Source organism: Delphinapterus leucas, chromosome 11, assembly GCF_059928025.1.
Source record: "Delphinapterus leucas isolate spDelLeu-1000000601 "Yukka" chromosome 11, BTC_Dleu_Yukka2, whole genome shotgun sequence".
Classification (NCBI taxonomy): Eukaryota; Metazoa; Chordata; class Mammalia; order Artiodactyla; family Monodontidae; genus Delphinapterus; species Delphinapterus leucas.
This window is the reverse complement of record NC_143139.1, coordinates 4,442,481-4,463,011: the sequence shown is the minus strand read 5'-3', so window position 1 is coordinate 4,463,011 and position 20,531 is coordinate 4,442,481. Positions and strand designations below refer to the sequence as shown.

Sequence of the window (20,531 nt, the reverse complement as noted above, 5' to 3'; positions counted from 1 at the left end):
GTTATTGATTTCTACTTTAATTTTGTTGTGGTGAGAACACACTTTGTATTATTTTTATTCTTTTAAATTGTGTATAAATGTTGTTTAGTGGTCCAGAATGTGTCTATCTTGCTGAATATTCCATGTGAGTTTGGGAAGACTGTGTATTCTACTTTTGTTGAAGTGTTGATTAGATCCAGTTGATTAATTGCTATTCAGTTCAACTATATCCTTACTGAGTTTCTGCCTACTGAATCCATCAGTTACTGGAAGAGGGGTCTGAAGTCTCCAACTATAATAGTGGATTTGTCTCTTTCTCCTCGCTTTCTGTTTTGCCACTCTGCTGTCAGGTGCATACATGTTAAGGATTGCGTCTTCCTGGGGAATTGACTCCTGTATCACTAGGTAATGTCCTTCTTTATCCATGATAACCTACCTTGTTCTGCAGTCTGATGTGCCAAATTAACGTAGCTCCTGCAGCTTTCCTTTGATTAGTGTAGCGTGGTGCACCCCTTTCATTTAATCTATCTGTGTCTTTATATTTAAATTAGGTTTCTTATAGACAACATATAGTTGGGTCTTGTGTGTGGGTCTCATTGTGACAATCTCGGTCTTTTGATTTCTGTATTTGACATTCATATTTTAAGTGGTATTTTATAACATTGGATTAATATCTACTGCATTTATAACCATCTTCTATTTGTTACACTTGTCCTTTGTTTCTTTTTTTATTTTCCCCTCTTTCTTTTCCTTCTCAATTTCTTCCTCCTGTCCCTTATAATATTGCTGTCACTCACTTATCTATATGGTATAATCACCCCAAATATTGTTATTACTATTACTCTAAACAAATATTTATCAATTAGATCAATTAAGAATAAGATAAGTAAAAAATTTTATTTTACGTCACTTATTCCTTTCCTGATGTTCTCCCTTTGATTATACAGATCCAAGTTTCTGACCTATGTCATTTTCCTCCCGTCTTTTTCTTTGTCTTTGTTTCCGTTTATTTTTTAATGGAAGTATACGTGATTTACAATGTTGTTTTAGTTTCGGGTGTATAGCAAAGTGATTCAGTTATACATACACACATTATATATATACATTTACATTCTTTTTCAGAGTCTTTTCCATTATAGCTTATTACAAGATATTGAGCAGAGTTCCCTGTAGTATACCGTAGGTCCTTGTTGGTTATCTATTTTATATATAATAGCGTGTATACCTTCAGGTGAGACAGGAAGCTCTAGGGAACTGGAGCTGGTTAATTGCACTCCCCCCCCCCCCCCGCCACACACCCAGTGGATAAGGCTCTGGTAAAGTTGGTCCCTTGGAGAGCAGAACTTCGTTATGGAGAATGTTCTGGGCATATATAAAAATGGTCACTTCCCCCACCCTCTGCCTGAAACATGAAGGAATTTGTGTCGGGTCCTGACCTTGAGAGTCCAGTGGGTTCCTGAAAGTTGAACTCATAAAAATGGGGCGACCCCCCTAAAACTGCACCTCCAGGAGATTCTCACTCCTAGCAAATCCACACTCAGCCTCCAGCAGTTCATCAAAATTATCATTTAAGTGTTCCTACCCTTTTATGGCCACAGCGACGTCTTCCCCAGATGAGCTGATCAAGGCTGTGGTTCTCCATATTCACCTGTTCCCCCAGGATGGTGCCTTGCCTGTGACGTCCATTTTCTGATATTCATTTTCTAAGATATTCATTTATTTTCAGTTGGTTCAGCTTTTATCTTGAAACAAGTATAGAAGTGATGAGTTCCAAGCTCTTTACTGTTACAGCTGGAACTGGAATTCCTCCATTCTTTTACTTTTAATCTCATTGTTTCTTTGACTCCAAGCCACTTCTCTTGTAGACAGGATATAGTTGGATCTTGCTCTTATTTATTCAGTCTAATAATCTGTGCTTTTTAAGTGGAGTGTTTAGTGACAATTCTGTACCCAGTTCCATGCGTGGGTCTTTTTTCCCACACCACCAAGCAATTCTCCGACATCATCCGGGTTTTCAATTCAATTTTGACACTACCTGGAAATAGCATCTGATTCCACAGGTTGAGGGTTCAGTCGCACATTCCCCCACTTCAGATGCCAATTGTAAGTCCAGGTTGTTACCTGTGCTTCTGACCAACCAGCTATAAACTGGAGGCTCCCACGACCCCCTCCTCTGGTTTGATTACTTTGCTAGAGTTGCTCACAGAACTCAGGAAACAAAGGATATCAAAAGATACAGATCAACAGCCAGATCAAGAGATACACAGCACAAGGTCCCAAACAAAAGAGCTTCTGTCCCGGTGGAGTTTGGCGCCCAGCATGGTGGCACATGGAAGTGTTCTGGTTCACCAACCTGGAAGGTCTCCAAACCCCATCCTTTGGGGGTTTTATGGAGGCCCCATTACACAGGCATGATTGTTTAAATCGTGGGCTATTGTAATTGACTCAACCTTCAGCCCCTCCCCCTTGCCCAGAAATCAGGGGGTGGGACTGAAAGTTCCAACTCTCAGTTCATGGTTGGTTCCCCTGCCAACTAGCTCCCCCATCTTTAGGGGATTTCCAAAAGTCATCTCATTAATATAAACTCAGTTGTGGTGGAAAGGGGCTTGTTATAAATAACACGACACCCTTTTTACCTTTATTGACTCTGAAGCTATTTGGGGAACTGAGGACAGGAGACCAAATATTATAACAAAAGATGCCCCTATGGCTCTAATCACTTAGGAAGTCCCAAGGGTTTTGGGAGCTGTGAGTCAGAAATCATGGGCAAAGACCAAATATATATTTCTTATCATAAGTCACAATATCGCAGTAGCCCATTTACATTTAGTGTAATTACTGATATGGTTGGTATATGGTCTGCTATTTTGGTATTTGTTTTCTATTTTTCTCATGTCTTTTTTAATTCCTCTCCTCCTCCCTTCCTTCCTTCTTTTGTGTTAAATAACTATTTTTAGTGTATCCTTTTAATTCCTCCGTTGATTTTTTTGCTATATTTTTAGTACTTTCTTGATGGTTGCTCTAAGTATTATAATATGCATCTCAACTTACTACAATCTAATTGAGAATAACACTAAATTAATTCTAGAAACTTTGTTTCGATATATTTTCCTTTCCTCTCCCTCCTTTGTTCCATTATTATCATATCTATTTCTACATAGCTGTTTCTACCCAATAATACAGTGTTATAATGTTTGCTTTATACAACTTCTTTTAAAGAAGTTAGGAGAAGAAATGAGAAAATATATTTATAGAGTCTTTTGTATTTACACACATCTTTATCATTTCTGGAACTCTTCATTTCTTATTGTAGTTTTGAGTATTATCTGGTGTTACTTTCTTTCAGCCTAAAGGACTTCCTTTAGTATTTCTCGTAAGGTGTGTCTGCTAGTAAAACATTATACTGGTCTTTGGTTATCTGGGAATATCTCTATTTTGCTCTCATTTGTGAAGGATGGTTTTGCTGGATATAGAATTCTCGGTGGACAGATATTTTTCAGCACTGTAAATATGCCAGTCTATTCCTCTGTGGCCTCCATTGTTTCAGAATGGATTCATTTGTATAATTTCTACCTTTTTATTGAGGTTTTTAAAATTCATTGAATCATTGTTGTCGTACTTTCCTTAAATTTTTAAACATAGCTTCTTTTACTTACTTAAACATATTTATAATAGCTGCTGTAAAGATTTTGTCTGATAAACCCAACATCTTAGGGACACGCAGAGACAGTTTCTCTTGATTGCAATTTTTTTTCTGAATATGGTCACACTTTCCTGTTACTTTGCCTGTCTTGTAATTTCTTTGGTGAAAACTGGGTATTTTACATAGTATATTTAGCGACGATGTCTTCTAATTTTCCGCTAATGGTGTTGGTTTTTGGTATGTGTGTGTTTGTTTAATAACTTGCCCGCACTAAATCTGCTAAGTTTACCACCTCTGCAGGGTGCGTCCATGAAGGCCTCTGCTGTTTTGTTTTTCTTGTGTTTTATTCTTGAGCCTAGCTTTCTATACTCATCCTTTGTCTTCTTAGATCAGTGTTCAACCAAAGATTGGTCACAGGTTGGGCTCAAGTACCGCGAGCCAGTAAGACCTCCACTGTCTGCTGATAAATCTGTGAGTGAGCTGGGCAGCACACTCCAATGTACAGGTTTTTGTTTTTTTTTCAAGTCTGCGCAGGCTTCTGTTTTCCATCAAGCCCTTGCATCTCCACCGTACATGTGGGCAGGTTCCACTGGCCAGCATTGTGTGGGTGACCTGGGCTGTTCCTGTCTGTGCAGTGTTTGCAACCTGGGTCAACCTGTGATACGTGGAGAGTTTATCCATCTCCCCATGGCTGCTTCACCTCCCTCAATTTCCTGTTAAATTTCCAGGTAATCACCAGTCCATTGCTCACCAGTTTCAAGCTAGCAGAGCTGCTGGCCCTCCCTGTCCGCTTGCTTCTGAGATCACTGTTTAAACTGACACCTCTCCAAATACAAAGAGGCCACTCTGGCAATGAGAAAACGCTGCTCATTTTTCCAGTCTGCCCTGGTTGAACCATCAAACAACAGAGCTTCTGGGGATGGGAACAGCTTCAGTCGTTTTCGTGGACAAACATTTCTCAGTTTGTGGCATGTTTTCGGTCAATTTCTGGAGGGCTGAAATGGTTGTTTGTGACAGTTTTGACCAAGCTTTATAGTTGCTTTTTGGAGAACTGGTTTATCCAACTCTTTACGTACTCATGCTGGAAGTTACCCTCTGAGCAGGAGATTTTTACTGTGTCTTTCCCAAGCCTGGAGAGGTGATGTACAAGGAAGGTAAGAGCTCTGGGCTGAAAGCTTTTCGGTCTGGACTCTGCCTGTTAACCAGCTCTTGCCCTTTGCCATTTCCTTAGCAGGAAAGCATGGGGGTGGATGGGTGATTGCCACCATTTTTCGCATTTTGAAAATGTTAAGTTTCTAATAGAATTCAGCTCATAAATGTGCACAGTGGACCTAAAAATATTACTTGATTTCACCCTTTCCCTGATCCTGATGTCATTTTTATGTCAAACTTTGTCTCCAAGGAAGGTTATGTGTGTGTGTTTCATCTAAGAAGAGGCAAGTCCTTTGACTCCGGTAGAAAAAGGAGGTAATTGACTTCTTTTTCTCCCTTCTCTTTCCTTCCATTCCCTCCTCTCTTCTGTCCCCCCGCCCTGCCTTCCCCCCACCCTGTCTCTCTCCTCGTTTCTTCCATTCTATCACTGTGAGCCCTGACATAGTCCCACGCTCTGGGCTAAGTGCTGCCTACGTGAGTTATCCCCTCTGCTCCCCACGACACCCTCATCAGGTCGGTCCTGCGTCAACGACATATGATACATGAGGAAACTGAAGATGGGAGAAGCTTCCCAGTTTGCTCAAAGCCAAAGAGTTAGTTTGTGTCTCCCACTCTATCCCCTTCCCCTCTGGGACGCCAACTCCAGAAGTAAATTGGGTGCGAGGCGGCAGTGCGACGGTGTCTCTGGGAGACATGGTTGGGAGTCGGGGGTGGGGTGTAGGCTGTTCCTCCCTCTGTGAGCTGAGGGCGAATTCTTCCTGCGCAGGGGCAGCATGGGAGCTGGATATGGCCCTGGACTTTGGATGGAGACGGCCAGGAAGGCCCTTTGGGCAGGAGAACAAAGTTAGCACAGCACTGATGCTGGAGTGCAAACGAGGGGCTCTTAAAGCCCTGTCGTCGGTGAGTCAGAAGGAGCAAGCTCACAGGTGCCGAGGGCTTTGGAGGCCAGCCTAAAGATTTTGGATTTCATTCAGAAAACACAGAAAGGGTGTTCATGGAAGGTTTTTTTGTGCAGAGAGGGGACAGGTCTAGACCGTGCTTTGCATTTGTCATCATCTGGCCGTCCTGTGTAGGGAGCATTGGGTGCAGGAGAGAATAAAAGTATACAGTCAAGGGCTTCCCTGGTGGTGCAGTGGTTGAGAGTCCGCCTGCCGATGCAGGGGACACGGGTTCGTGCCCCGGTCCGGGAAGATCCCACATGCCGCGGAGCGGCTGGGCCCGTGAGCCGTGGCCGCTGAGCCTGCGCGTCCGGAGCCTGTGCTCCACAACGGGAGAGGCCACAACGGTGAGGGGCCCGCTTACCGCAAAAAAAAAGTATACAGTCCAGGTCATTGTGCAGAAAGAGGCGAGGAAACCTGAGCCCAGGTGACAAACTGCGAAAGGAGACGGGGCAGGCCAAAGGCGTCACCAAGGAGATTCCATGGGACTTAGGAGGACTCACAACCTCTTGAATCAGTAGCAAAATCCTACTACAAATCTCATCTTTTATTGCTGTCTAGTGAGCTGTTTTATACCCTCTGTATTGTTTTTCCTGAAATAACGTTAAGCAGTTGTAGTCTTGATTCTTTTTTCTTTTCCAATGGGTCAAGAGACAACTGTAGCTTTAAAAAAAATAGGTCATTTACATTTTCTCTGGGAGGCAAGACAGATGCGGTCCTTCTGCACGGTGCCTGGGAGAGTCAACATTGAAAGGTCTGTTTGTTTTTTTGGCTTCCACCTGTTGGAAATTCTGTCATCGTAGCCGCTCATAATAAGGAAGAAGGGCCAACAGGAAATTCCTGCACTGGGACAGGGAATGTTTCCACGGTTCCCCTGGGGGACCACACACACACGAGCAACTGGCCTCCCATTATAGTTGAGAGCAGCACATTAGCAAGAAAACACAGAGACGCAGGGGGGCGGGGGTGAAGAGGAGAGCGCATCTCCCTGAAGCTGCCCTGCAAGCCCACGGACTGCTCTACGTGCGCCCCCCGCCGGGGCGGGTGGGCAGCAGCTCGCTCACAAAGAATAAGTGGAGTTTGGTGAGAAAAACAGCCCCTTGGAAGCAGCGATTCCTTAGATGAGTCTCAGCCTTTCCAGCCCTCAGTTACTCCACCTGTAAAATAATACAATGAACAGTAGCAAAGAATCAGTAAGAGCCAACGCATTTGGCATTTTTTATGTACCAGCTACTATTCTAAACCCTTTAAAGACACACTCTTATTTAGATCCTTAGAGCAACCCTGTGATACAGGAACTGTCACTGCCTACATGCTAGCAATGGAGGAAAGTTCAGTAACTCGTCAAGGTCGCAGCAGACAGGTTGGAGCACCGAGGTCCAAGCCCAGGTCTCTGGCTCTAGACGTACTTCACCGCTAATATCTTAAGACCTCGTGGGACCCAGAGGGGCAAACAAGCATCAGTACGTGGAATGGCTTTAGGACTCGAAAGGCAATCTCAACCCGCAACGTAACAGTATTAATACTACCTTTTAACAACAACGACAGCAATGGTAGGTACCTCTGATGCCCCTGATCTCTCTGCCCTCAGGGATGGGTAGGCTTCACATCAGATGAGCTACACGAGCCCTTGCAATCCTCGGATGCTCATAATAAAGGTCCTCCTTTCCCCTCAAGGGGCTGGGAGAAGGGCAGGCCATCTGTGCAGCTGGCTCTGCTACCTGGAAGGCCAGCCCTCACATGTGTATGATGGGACAGCACAAGACTCAGAGATGGACACAGTCATCTTTGACCTTGGGGCTGACGCAAGCAAGCATACCCCAGAGCAGGGACAGAGAAACCTAGTGCGTGGCGCAGGGGTGCGAGTAGGAGGGCGGGTGAGGCCTGACAGCCTTCTGAACCTCTGGTGGGGACGGCTCTGGTGCATCCCTGCCGCTGGGGTACGGGGCGGGACGGGGCGAGGGAAGGCTGTGAGCCTGTGGTACCCGGACTTCATGGAGAGGCACGTCCACAGCACATAGCAATTTATAACAGGATCTCGATAAGTGTTTATCGCGTGTTTCCATCCCTCCTGGAACGGGGCTTGGTGTGGAGGGCAGGGGAGCAGAACCGGGGAGAGAAAGGAGATGCTAATCTATAAACCAGCAAGGGAACCGTGGGTTCACCAAAAAGGGGTTGAGAGTTCTTTTGGAGCCGGCGTCTGGGGAAGGATTCCCTGAGAAGCGGGCATTTCAGTGGGGCCTGGATGGATGAGTAGGATTTCGTGCGCAGGCAGAGAAGAATGGGAAAGCGCATTCCAGGCAAAGCAAGAGCCCCCGGCAGCTGGTGTGTGGCCGCCAGAGCGTGGCTGCATGTGTGTGTTTGGGGGAGAAGCTGTGAGTCTGGAAAGTTAGCTCGTGTCCAGAGAGTGTACGTGGAGGGCCCTGTGTGCCAGGCTCAGGGTCATCCTTCAGCCTGACTGCCTCGGGAGGCCTTTGAAGATTTATTTAATGCTTTATTAATTGTATGCTTTTTATCACACAAGCCCTCATGGCCACGGTAGAATGTACAGAAGAGGCAGAAGCGTACAAAGGACAAAACCCCAGAGATACCGGCTGGAGGGGGCCTGGGTGTTGCAGGTGTTCAGGGAGACTCACCTAGTCTGTAACTTTTTCTAGCGGGCGGCTAAGGCCGGGGACTGATGTCCACCTTTAGAGAAATGCCTGGAAACATCCTGGAATGGGGGCAAGAGGTCTCAGGGACTCCGGAACAGAGGGACCCAGGAAGCCCGACCAGTCAGGCAGGCTGTCACCAGCAGCCCCGCCCTCGACACCCAGGCTCCCCCGCAGGGCAGTCAGAGGTCGCCGCCGGCCCGGCCCCCACACGGCGGGCGCGCGCAGATCCCGGAGGGCGCCCAGGAGGCGGCGGCTCCCGGCGCCGCTTCCGCTGGGGGCCGGTTCATTGGCGAGGGGTCGCGCGGAGCGGTGGGAGGGCGGGCGGTGCCTGACAGCTGTGGGCCGGCGGCGCACGGTGACTGCGGAGTCGAGGCGGCTGGTGCAAGGTGGGTCCGGAGAAGGGAGGGAGTGGAAGGTGCGGGTGGGCGCCGCCCCCCCCTTGCCAGGCAGCCGGCCTGGGTGGCGCTTCCTGCTCTCTGACCCGCCGCGGGGGCCAGCGAGTGTGTGCAGCACATGGAGTTCAGAGGTGTGCGCCCCAGGGAGCAGCTGGACTCCCCACCCCTGTCCCCAGGCCCCGCCTGGCCCTGCCCCCCACCCCCCGACGCTCTGAACCCTGTGCGGACTAGAGGAGGGCCAGAAACCCCCGGTCTGAGATCAGAAGGGACCTCAGGGACCCTGTCGCCACACCCAGCCTCTTCATCTCACAGAAGAAGAAACCGAGGTTCAGAGTGGTGAAGTGACTTGTCCAGGATGGCAGGTCTGGAAGCCAGAAGTCCTCACCTTGGAGGTCAGTGCTGCTAGGAGCCCTTGCGACGGGGCCAGGACAGCAGGCTGTGGCCCTGAGTAGAAACAAAGCGCTGGGAGAGACGGAGTCAGAAAGACAGACAGAAAGAGAACCTCCCAGAGCAAAGGAGGGTCAGGAAATGGGGCGGCACTTCCTCCCTGGCCCCGCTTGAGCTGTGGTCTGGCTGCGTGACTCAGCCAGCCTTGCTGACTCTGGCCTAGGTGTGTGTGTGCATGTGTGTGTACGTGGGTGCGTGCACGGGAAAGCCCTCTGACTACATACGTCTGTCCACATACACACAGTGACCTTGCTGGGAGTCTGCCCTGGGTTTGGTATCTGGAGAGGATACCAAGGACCCCAGATGACTTAGTTCTGAGTGGCTGCAGACAGCAGGAAAGGCCTGGAGGGCGGGGGTCCCCGGAAGGGGGAGCCGATCACAGTCCAGGAGAAGAGCCTGACTCATGAGGCGGTGAGTTCCCTGTGTCTCTGGAAGAAACCAGCATGTGCCAAAGAATCCTTTTATCAAGGCTGTGGGCCTAGGAACATGACACTTGCTAGGGCAGCGTACCCCGTATAGAATTGGACTTATTTTATCTTGAGGGTCCAGGGTTCGTGTCCTCTTTTGGGTGACATTACCATGCACGGCCATGTTGGGTAGTGTTTGCCCATCAGAGCTGCTCTGTGCACAGTTTTAGGGGATAGATGAGAGGCTGGTGTCTGCCCTCTGAGGTCCCCTCACCCCTCAGTACTGACTGGAAAGGGTGATGAACAACGTGAGTCTAGGGTGAGTTTGCAGGAGGGGGTGATCACCTCTGCAAGGAATGGGTCAGGTGGCCCTCTGGAGGTGGCGCTTCGGCTGGGCCTTGAGGAGAAGGCTGGGTCAGGGCATTTGGGGGCAGGGACGTCTCAGCAGAGGCGGGGAGGTGGCGGTGTCCGGGGAACAGGGAAAACGCAATGGACAGTGTGGTGCAGGATGTTGGTTGGGACGAGGTCGGGGAAGGCCTGGTGTGTCAGGCCAGGAAACTTGCACTTCTTATTCGGCCTGGGCATTTTTGGATGGGTCCTGAGAAGGGCAGTGAGGTCACTGGGGTTCAGAAGAACTTGTCATTTGGCAGCGATATTTGGGAAGCAAAGGATGCTGTGGGAGGAGAACCCGGGAAGGAGAGGAGGTGAGCAGGGCTGCAGGGCGTGCAGAGAAGGGCAGGACCAGGGATGCTGCTAAAAGGGACCAGGGTAGGAGGAGAAACCATCTGTTATAGGCCAGCACCCGTGGTAGGGCCTTTCTACCCAGGATCCCATTTAGTCCTCCCAACAACCTTACGAAGAGATTGTTGCTACTGTCTCCACTCTGTAAAGGAGGAAACGGAGACTCAGAGAGGTCAACAACTTGTCCAAGGTCACACAGCACATGAGTGGTGGGGCAGGGACTGAACCAGAGAAAGCTGGAATAGATCCAATCTGGCAGCTAAATAAATGTTAGAGGCCTGAACAGAGGAAGAGACTATGGTGATGGAGATTGGGGTTCCAGTGCTGCACAGGGAAGCCCGGGTTTGGAGCAGGGTCGGGTTTGGTGGTGATTGGAGACGTGTGAGCCTGTGATGGTCCCAAGCACCGGGATCGGGGCTGCAGTAGCTATGGCTCTGCACCCCTGCCTCGAGGCTCCCTGTCATGGGTTTGCTGAGCCCACAGGCAGCTGGGGGGTGGCCGGGGCTGAGGGAGTCTGGTGAGGGATCCCCCAGGGATCTGGTAAGTCAGTCGCTGAGTTCACGCCCACACGGAACATGCGTGCGTGCTGTGCCCGTGCTCAGGGCCCTCAGGCATTTGCCATTACTCCTTGGGCGAGAATTCGTTCAGGTTGTCACACTGTCCCAGGCCTTGGTTCCTTCCTGTGTTTCACCCATGAATAGGGCTGGACAGACCCTGAAGACGTGTTTGCAGAATATTGCGGAATTCCACAAGTGCCTTTTCAGGATCCTAAGAACAGGGCCAGGCCTCTTACAGTGTCAGAGCATCTGGGTTACCTAGGGCCAAGTGTGCTCAGTTTTACAGATGGGGAAACTGAGGCTTCAGAAATCACGGTCCTTCACCAGTGGTGAGTGAGTGGCAGAGAGGGTGCCGACCCCTGAGCTCCTGGCCCTCTCCACTGCCATGCAGGGGGTAGCCTCCAGCCTCTCCCTTTATAAAATCGCCCCGGGGGGTTGTTTTCACAGACAGACCCCTGCATCGGATGGACCCTTTCCAACTGTTATTCTCTTTTCCCCCGTTAAACAATACACACTCACACCCATACACAAAATGGAAAATGATTTCCATTCACCCGTCTGGTGGTCAAGTCATGTTTGACGTCTCAGAGGGTTTCCATTTCTCTAAGGGAAAAGTGGTGAGACCTACCTAGTCCAGTCAGTGAGCCAGAAAGCATCCCATCCCCGTGTGCAGAGCCAGGGGAGTCCCCACTAACGGCCTGTAAATAAGGTGGCACCCATAGGGAAGCAGCGGAGAGAACAGGCGGGAGACCAGGAGACAAAGGGAAGAGAAAAGGAGGAAAGGAAAACTGAGCAAGTTTCCGGCACGGGGCAGAGCTACCTTTGGGGACACACCCTCTGGGGACCTGGTTGTCTGATGCTCAGACAGTGTGGAGCAGGGAGGTAACCAGGGGGACCTAAAAAGAGACAAGAGCTACTCAGCCTGACCATCCATCCTGCAACCCGTTCACGTTCACGTTTGAGGGTGAAAGGCAGAGTGTTGGCAATGATGCTGGGACAACGGGCAGAAGCTAGGCTGTCCTGGGCGAATTGTCGTCCTGATGGCAGCCAGCACATCGAGCGCCAGACGCGGATCTGCTTGTTAAAGCCTCACGAGAACCCAGTGGCGTAGGCGCTGCTATCATTCCCGCTTTATAGGAAGAGTACATGAGGAACAGAGAGGCAGAGCACCATGCCCAGGGTCACACAGCCAGTAACTGGCAGAGGCAGGATTTGCAGCAGGCTGCCCCCGAGCCGGGGCCCACACCTCACTGGCCCTGGAGGCTTGGATGCACCAACAGCTTTGGCACAGACAAGACTCCCTGTCCCTTTCCACGACTCAGCTCGTGACCTTTTGGTTCTTGTCATCCCTTCCCCGCCGTTCTCAAAGGTCGATTTAGCCTGACTTCATCTGTGGTTGAGCCCGAGGTGATGGGGAGGAAGTACCTTGCAGGTTCTGTCCTCTGTGGCCTCTGCACCTGCTTCAGGCTGGTCTCTCCCTTCTTTCTTGCCTTGTAACCGCTCTGCCTGTTCAGACAAGGTCACGGGGACGGATGGACTGGGTCAGACACGGGAAGACCCTCTTTTTTTTTTTTTTACATCTTTATTGGAGTATAATTGCTTTGTGATGGTGTGTTAGTTTCTGCTCCATGACAAAGTGAATCAGCCATACATATACACATGTTCCCATATCTGGGAAGACCCTCTTGAAGGCCAGTGTGGGGAGTGGGTTGTCTGCCTGAGGGGACTCTCAGGGGCCACCGTCTGGGGGACTAGGTGACATTCAGGGGCCTCTCCCAGCTTGAGGAATATGAGCTTTTCTTTTGCGACAGATTCTTCCCTTTGTCAGTTTGTTTTGGCTCCCAGCCCTTGTTTCTCAGAGCGTCAGCGGGTCAGCGGTACTTTCTCCCCCGCCTGTTTGTTGACACACCCTGGTCGAGCAGCAGAGCCTGACTCTGGTGACACCCCCGCAGCTCTGGAAGATGCAGGGAGGAGGGAGCAGGCAGGTGTCCCAGGAGGCTCACATTCCCAGGGCCTCAGAACCCACTGAGCCTGTGCTGAAGGCCCTTTATTTGCATAGCAGAGCAGCCCTGTGGCTGGTTGGCTTGGCCTGGCCCTCTGCTCCCGGGACCCCTGGGTCTGTGCAGCTCCCTGTCCTGCTGGGCCGAGAGGAAAGGTGAGAAGGGCAAGACATAGTGCACACGCTGTGGGTGTGCTGAGACCTGCCGCATCCAGGATCCAGCGGTTTGGACGCCCGCCTCCCAGACCTGCATTTGCATCCCTGGCCAGGCAGCTTCCTGAACCCCCTTTTCAACTCAGGGGAATAGGAGGCTGGCTCCAATGGCTGAATTACCAGGGCAGACAAGAGGAAAGTCTCTTATTACTGGGCGATTGGCTTATTTTCACTTTATTTACTTTAGAGATCACTCTGATTTACTTTAGAGATCACTCTGTGTTGAGCTCCGGGATTTGGTGAATGGATGGAGCTTTGCCACATTGAAGCTGTGTAAACACAAACCCTTGCCCGCTGGTTTGGAAGGTTACATTGGTGCTGAGGTGGGGGAATGAGACCAGCTTCCCGCAGCGCTACCCTGATCCAACACAGAATGTCAGGAACCCCCTTCCCACCTGTGCCTTGAGGCTGGATGCGCAGAAATGCACCAGGCATGGCTAAGAGCTTGGCTCCAGTGCACTCATTGGCCCTTACTACAGCCTTGCAAGATAAGTGACTATTATTATTATTCTCCCCATGTTATGGATGAGAAAACCAAGGCTGTGAGAGCTGGAGTAACTTGCTTGAGGTCATACGGCTCCTAAGAGGCTGAGCTGGGATTTGAACCCAGACAACCTGGCCCCAGGGTCACGGGCTCAACCCAGCCTGCCCCTCGGGATGCTGAGCGCCGGGAACAGTTCTGACTCGAACCAGCCATGTGTCCTCGGGATTCACTTTTCTGGCCGGCAGGGGCTGGGTCACCACACCAGCTCTTGTTCTTGATTGTGATCAGTTGTGCTTTTCTGTCCCCTCTTTGTGTCTTGCTGTCGCCCGATCCTGCGTCTGCCCAGGGCAAGGTACTTTATTTCTGGGGTGTGGTTGTCCTGCTACAAACGTGGCTAAGTGTGTTTCCTAGTTCTCCAGCAGGCATTCTTTCTAGCATTTTAATCTTCTGCGCTGTGTCTCTCTGGCACATTTCTTTTTTTGTTGGGGGGAGGGGTTCAGCAAGGCATTTAATTAATTAATTAGTGAACTTTTAATATTTTAATGTTATTGGAGTAAGTTGATTTACAGTGTCGTGTTAGTTTCAGGTGCACAGCAAAGTGATTCAGTTATGCATGTACATAGATCCACTCTTTTTTAGGTTCTTTTCTCATATAGGTTATCACAGAATATTGAGTAGAGCTCCCTGTACTGTACACTAGGCTCTTATATACAGCAGTGTGTATATGTTAATCCCAAGCTCCTGATTCATCCATCCCACCATGTTTCCCCTTTGGTAACCATAAGTTTGTTTTCGATATCTGTAATTCTGTTTCTGTTTTGTAAATAAGTTCATTTCTATCTCTATTTTTTAATTAGATTCCACATATGGGTGATATCACATGGTATTTGTCTTTCTCTGTCTGACTTACTTCACGTCGTATGATAATCTCTAGGTCCAGCCATGTTGCTGCAAATGGCATTATTTCATCCTTTTCTATGGCTGAGTAGCATTCCATATGCACCACGTCTTCTTTATCCGTTCATCTGTCGGTGGACATTTAGGTTGTTTCTGTATCTTGCCTATTGTGAATAGTGCTGCTATGAATATTGGGGTGCACGTATCTTTTCAGATTATGGTTTTCTCCAGATATACGCCCAGCTGTCTGGCACGTTTCTTGTCGCTTGTCATTACCATCTCCGTGAACTATATTAGCCCCTGCTGTGTTGCCCTGTACTCAGATTTTGGGGGTTCATCTTTGCTCGGGGCTCGGGGTTCTGGCTTCAGTAGATGTGGTGTAATTGTGAGGATGAAGGCAGCTGGAGAAGCAGCAAGGCCCCCAACAGACTCCCACAGGGACCCCTGCAAATAAGAGAACGTATGGAGTGCCTGCCATGTGCCAGGCACTTTTTCTCCTCTAGGACTTGGCATCCCCATTTTACAGATGAGAAAACCGAGGCTCAGAGAGGTAAATCGGTCGTCTGAGTTCACACACCTAGTTCTGGTATAGACACCTCCCTCGGGGACACCCCACCACTGGCTGCCTGCAGAGAGCTGCCCTGGTGAGTGGAGGGCTCTGCTTGATACCAGAGCTCTGTTAACACACCTGTAAGATCCCCTGACTCCACACCAGCTGAGCTGCCCCAGGCACAGGCCAGTCAGAAATACAGGGGTGGGGAGGGCCAGTTAAAAAGTCTGCTCTGGAACTTCTTTTTAAGGAATGCAATTTTAATACATTGAACCACAGCTCAAATCAGAAACAAAGACACAGAAAGGAACTGCTAAGGGAAATGAATGTTAATGAAAAAAAAAAAATGACTAGGCCTCCATTATGTAATCACACATTGCAAACTAAAAATATTTTTTTAAACGCACAAGCCCTATTTACTGGAATTAGAAATAGAATCAAAAGCTCTAATTTGTACTGAATAGTGATCATGTTACTCCACACACCACATCTGAATCTCCTGACACTGGAGGGACTAAATCAATGCGGTTTTATTGAATGTTAATGCACCCCCCCCAAAAAAAAACCCTCCAGAACAAAAGCAAAATGGTTGAACACTTACTGTGTGCAGTGCATTGTACTGGGAGAAAGAACAAAGGCCACAGTACTTCTTCCGACAGCATAGGAGACCCCTGCCGAGGGAGCAGGACAGAGTGTACGTTCTCTAGAAGGACATGGGCTTTGGAGAGGCTTAACTAGTTAGACGAGAACAGAGCAGGGCCTGCCAGGATGGTGGAATTCAGCAAATGGGAGTGGTGGGGTCCTGGAATAATGTTCCATGGGGGCTCTTCAGTCCATCTTAGTAGACAGCGTCTGAGGACCAGTCTGCATGGAAATTAGACCGATGAAGTTCTGCCCAGGCCGTAAGATGTGCCTTGACCCTCCCCGTATTTCTAAGGGTCACCTCCTCCTCTGGCTGGCCTCCACTGACTCAGTTTACCATCTAAAAGCTGTGAGGACCCAGGATGCGGCCCTGGGCCCTCTGAACCTTCCTGTTTCCTGTGGACAGAGGTTGTCGTATAGAATCAAGCACAGCTGGCCCTGCCTGGTACACGAGTGTCTGCTCTGGAGGGGGGATCTCTAGAATCTGCATGGGTGTGGGTGTGTGTTACATGGACCACGCTCCGTTAGGAAGGAGATGGTGATCGGAACCCCACGGAAGGTGCTGTGGGGCTGAGGGGGAAGCAGGTAGGCCCACCCTCAGAGACTGACTCGCTTCGTACATACTTATCCACCAGGAAAGCCAAACAAAACAGACGGCAAGGAGAAGCCAGGTGATACCCTTCTAACAATAGGCCACTGTTGATTTCTTTCCTGTCTGCTGCCTTGCCAGCCCTGGTTGGTTATAGGGCCAAAGGCAGCTTTTCACAGTTGGCCCCGTCCGAGGTCTGGTCACAATGGCTGGTGGAGACCTCTCTGCCCCTGCCTGCCCGGGGCTGTGGTGGGCCCCTCACCGGGCAGCGGTGCCATGCTCCGTCTGCAGCCGGCGGAGCCTCTGGGCTGGGCTGCCCAGAGTCACTCTAGAAAGAGATGCTAAGTAGCACAGCGATGGTCCTGGCTGGCCATCTCGCTCTCACCCAGGGGACACGTGTACCCACCCCACTGCCTATGGCACTTAGCTTGACCTCCAGGCCAACGGAGCATGTGTTTTCTTTCCTGGGACTAAGACACAAGCTGAGTGACCAGCTCCCGTCCTCTGGCCCTGCCCCATCTGGTGGGGTCCTGATGCGGCCCTCCTAGGATGCAGTTCTAAAACTCAGTGCCGGGGGCCAGAGCCGGCAGATGGGTGAGCAGCTGTGCTTGGTGGCAGGTTCATGTCGGGAGGAGCTTTTCTGCGTGCCGCTTGTGGGCCCCGGCTGCCTCACTGATGAAATAGCTGTCCTTCCCATCTCTTAGGCCGGTCATGACAGTGGGATGAAGCAGTGACGAGGTGAAAGTGCTTTTAAGTGGGGCTGCTTATATTTTTTGCAGCCCAGTGGTTTCCATCCATTCATCAAGTTGGGCTTAATTAACCATTTGTTTCATAGGTCATCTAACAGGTCCACGTGGTGTCGGCTCAGGCCTGGGTGTCTTTTAACAGGGTGGCCGCACGGTCCAGTTAGGGGACTGAGGCTTAGCCGGCGACCTATATTCCGGAACTCTCTGGTCCGCCGAAGCAAGACCCTCAGCTGGCAGTGGGAAGAGTCGGGCTGCCTGGGACCTCAGGGAGCCTGGACTCTGCTTCCATCCAGAGCAGCCTGGAGACACCCACAAATCTAGTGAGAATCTGAAGGCTGGTCATCTTAAAGAAACCGTCCACAGTGGGTCCTGTTGTTCAGAGCTTCTGCCCCCCCTTTGCAAATATTTGCCCAGGCGTGGGGAGAGTGGATGTAACCACGGATAGGAAAGGAGGGAGGATGCTGGGAGTCAGGGAGTGCGGATGTGTGTGGTCAGACACCCATGGGCTTCAGTTGGTGTCGATACAGTCAGTTCTCATTCCCAGAGAGCCTCCCATGTACGGAGCCCTGAGCTGTGAGATGGGGCCAATGTTACCATCCTTCACTTAGAAGTGAGGAACTGAGAAGCTAAGCAACTCGCTCAAGGTCACACAGCCGGTCAGCATAGAATCAATCCAAGCACGGGCGCTTGGACAGCAGAGCCCCCACTCTTAAGAGGGTCAGCCATGTGGCACTGGTGATGATCCTTCATACGGATGGAGCTCTTTGCCGTGTACACAGCCGTCCACGCTCTGCTTTTCAATCTTTACGGCAGTGAGGTGAGCATTATGCTGGGGATTATATACCTGACGGTGCATAGTAAATGAAATTATGACTGAGGAAACAGTTGGGAAATTGTAAAATGCTCTACAAATATGGAATAATTGTTGACTCCAATTTACAGGTGAGGAAAATAAAGTCAGAGAGGTTCACTGGCTTGCCTGGGGACACATAGGTGACAAAGGGCACAGTAGGGATGCCAGCGCGGGTCCTAGGACCTCCTAACTGGTGCTATTTGTTTCCTTGACATCATCAGGGAAAGACTGGTTCTGAGTTTTTCTGTCCCTTCTCCGTCCCCGTCTCCCCTCCCTGCCCGCCACCACCAAACTGGTTCCATATGAAAACTAGGCAGAGAATCTAAAGGAGACTAAGCTCGCTTTCCTTAGCTGGCTTCCTTGTCCTAAATGAAAAGGAGAGTGAAGTTAGGGGTGGTTAGGGGTGGAGCTGGGGAGGGTATCTGTCAGCAGGGGTGCGGGGGGCAGGATGCAGAAGCTGCACAGAGGGATCCTCTGTGTGCTGCTACCTCCTAGTTGGCGGAAGAGCCCTGGGAAGGGGTGGGCAGGACAGGCCATTTTTCCCCCGTGGATGGGCCAGCATGTATTTTATGATCTCATGAAACTGTGAACACAAATTTATTTTAAAATTGTGAGTTAAGCTGGAATCCAGGGTCTATCCCTGGGGCTTGTGTGTTCACATGCAGTATTTATAAAATAAAGAAATCATAAATATTTTGTCTGAAAGATCTTAGGCTTGCTACTGAAAAGATGAAAAGAAAACCTCTGAAGCATCAGCTCTGCAGTGCAGCCTTTTACGACGTGGAAAAGTGCTAGAGTTCTATCTCACGCTTGAAGCAGAGGGAGGGATTCCTTCTTGCTAACACGTCTTATTTACTTGCTTGTTTATTAATTTTTGAAAAGATAAGAAATGAACATTTATTTCACACCTTCTAAATGCAGAATCTATGTTCTGAGCATTTATATGTGGTGGCTCATTTATTCCTCACAAAGACCTTGCTTATGTTTTTGTTTTTTTTTTTTTGCGGTACGTGGGCCTCTCACTGCTGTGGCCTCTCCCATTGGGGAGCACAGGCTCCGGACGCGCAGGCTCAGCGGCCATGGCTCACGGGCCCAGCCGCTCCGCGGCATGTGGGATCTTCCCGGACTGGGGCACGAACCCGTGTCCCCTGCATCGGCAGGCGGGCTCTCAACCACTGCGCCACCAGGGAAGCCCAACTTATGTATTTTTAAAATGAGGCTATCAAGATTCTGAGAGATTAACGTGATTCAAACTTCCCAGATAGTAAGAAATGACAGCAAGATGCGAGATAAATATGTCTGACTCCCAATTGATGTTATTTCCTCAACAACAGACTGAGAAAATCTATTTTCATTTTCTTTGTTTTTCATTCCTTCTTTAATCTCAGATCTTCCATCTAGAATCTTTCCTCCCATCTGAAATACCCCTTTAAAAAATGTCATTTAATGAGGGTCTGTTTGTGACAAACTAGACTTTTATTTATTGGAGAATGTCTTCATTTCTCTTATTCTTAGAGGACATATTCTTTAAGGCTAGAATTCTCAGATGACAGTTATTTTGGCTTAGCGTGTGGAAGGTAATCTACGTTGTAACCATTGAAAGGGAACGCTTTCTCCTTGGCTGCTTTTAAGAATATGTTAGCCTCTATCTTTCATGTCTCTTAAGCTCCCATATTTTTCTGAGTCTTTGTCTTTTTGGGCTGCATTTGGTTAATTTATTTTGACGTAGCTTCTAGTTCACTGCTTCTTTCTCAGGCTGTATCTACTATGCTATTAAGTCTGTCCACAGTTTGTGATTTCAGTTATTTAATTTTTATTTCTAAAAATTCTCTTGGGTCCATTTTTTCTTGAAATCTTCTTGATTATTTCTCATGGTTTTTTTTTTGTTGTTGTTGTTCCCTGTTCATATTTACTAGCTCGTCTTTAATTTCTTTAATTACATTATAGTCAGAACCTGAATATCCCATTATCTGAAGACATGCCTGGCCAGTGAGTTCCTTCCTTTCTTGCCAGCTCATCAATGCTTTCAGAAATATTGTTTTTTATCCTTTATACAAGATTTTCAGCGGGAGGTTCAGTCTAAGTACTTAGCCTGCTGTAATGCGGGAAATAGAAGTCCAGCATATTTATTTAGTATTGACAAAATTAGGAGAGGGAAAAGCAATCCAATGGAGGTCAGCCCTCTGGACCTAGAAGCCCACCCTGTACCTAGAGGCTTCTGGGAGCGCCCGAACAGCTCGTGAGATAACCTCATTGAGGAGCAATCATGGCGTGGCTCACCCAGCGGAGACTTGTTCTGTTCAGCACCCACCCACCGAGGACGTGATGCCAGAAGGAGCATTGACCAAACAAGAGGAGGAGATTTTCAAGAGTCATTTTATCTCTGAGAGTTTCCAGGATGGATGTAGAGAGGACCACTGAGTCCAAGGCAGCCTCCACCTCTCCTCTGCCTTTGCCGTATCGGAACCCCTCCATCCTCTTAATCCCACTTCTAAATAGCTTAGCATCCATTCACCTGTACCAACTCACCTGCCTCCACCCTGGTCAGGACACACCAGCGTTTGTCTGGACTGTAATATTCCCCTAACGGGTCTCAGTGTATCCACGCCCCCTCCTCCCCCTCCTAAATTCATTCCCACAAGGAA

At 49.2% G+C, this 20,531-nt stretch overlaps 1 protein-coding gene across 8 annotated transcripts in view; it reads left to right on the top strand.

Annotated features, from left to right (window-relative positions):
• The window catches only part of CRACR2A (calcium release activated channel regulator 2A), a 163,549-nt gene that overhangs the window by 34,500 nt on the left and 108,518 nt on the right, over positions 1 to 20,531 (top strand). The window contains exon 1 of one of the 8 annotated variants that reach the window (XM_022577329.3): positions 8,625 to 8,752. The exons of 6 other annotated variants lie outside the window; for them this stretch is intronic. The gene's annotated coding sequence lies outside the window, so the exon portion shown is untranslated. Of the gene's footprint in view, positions 1 to 8,624; positions 8,753 to 9,437; positions 9,620 to 20,531 lie in introns of those variants that run through there. One more of the 8 variants, XM_022577330.3, reaches the window with a different exon arrangement.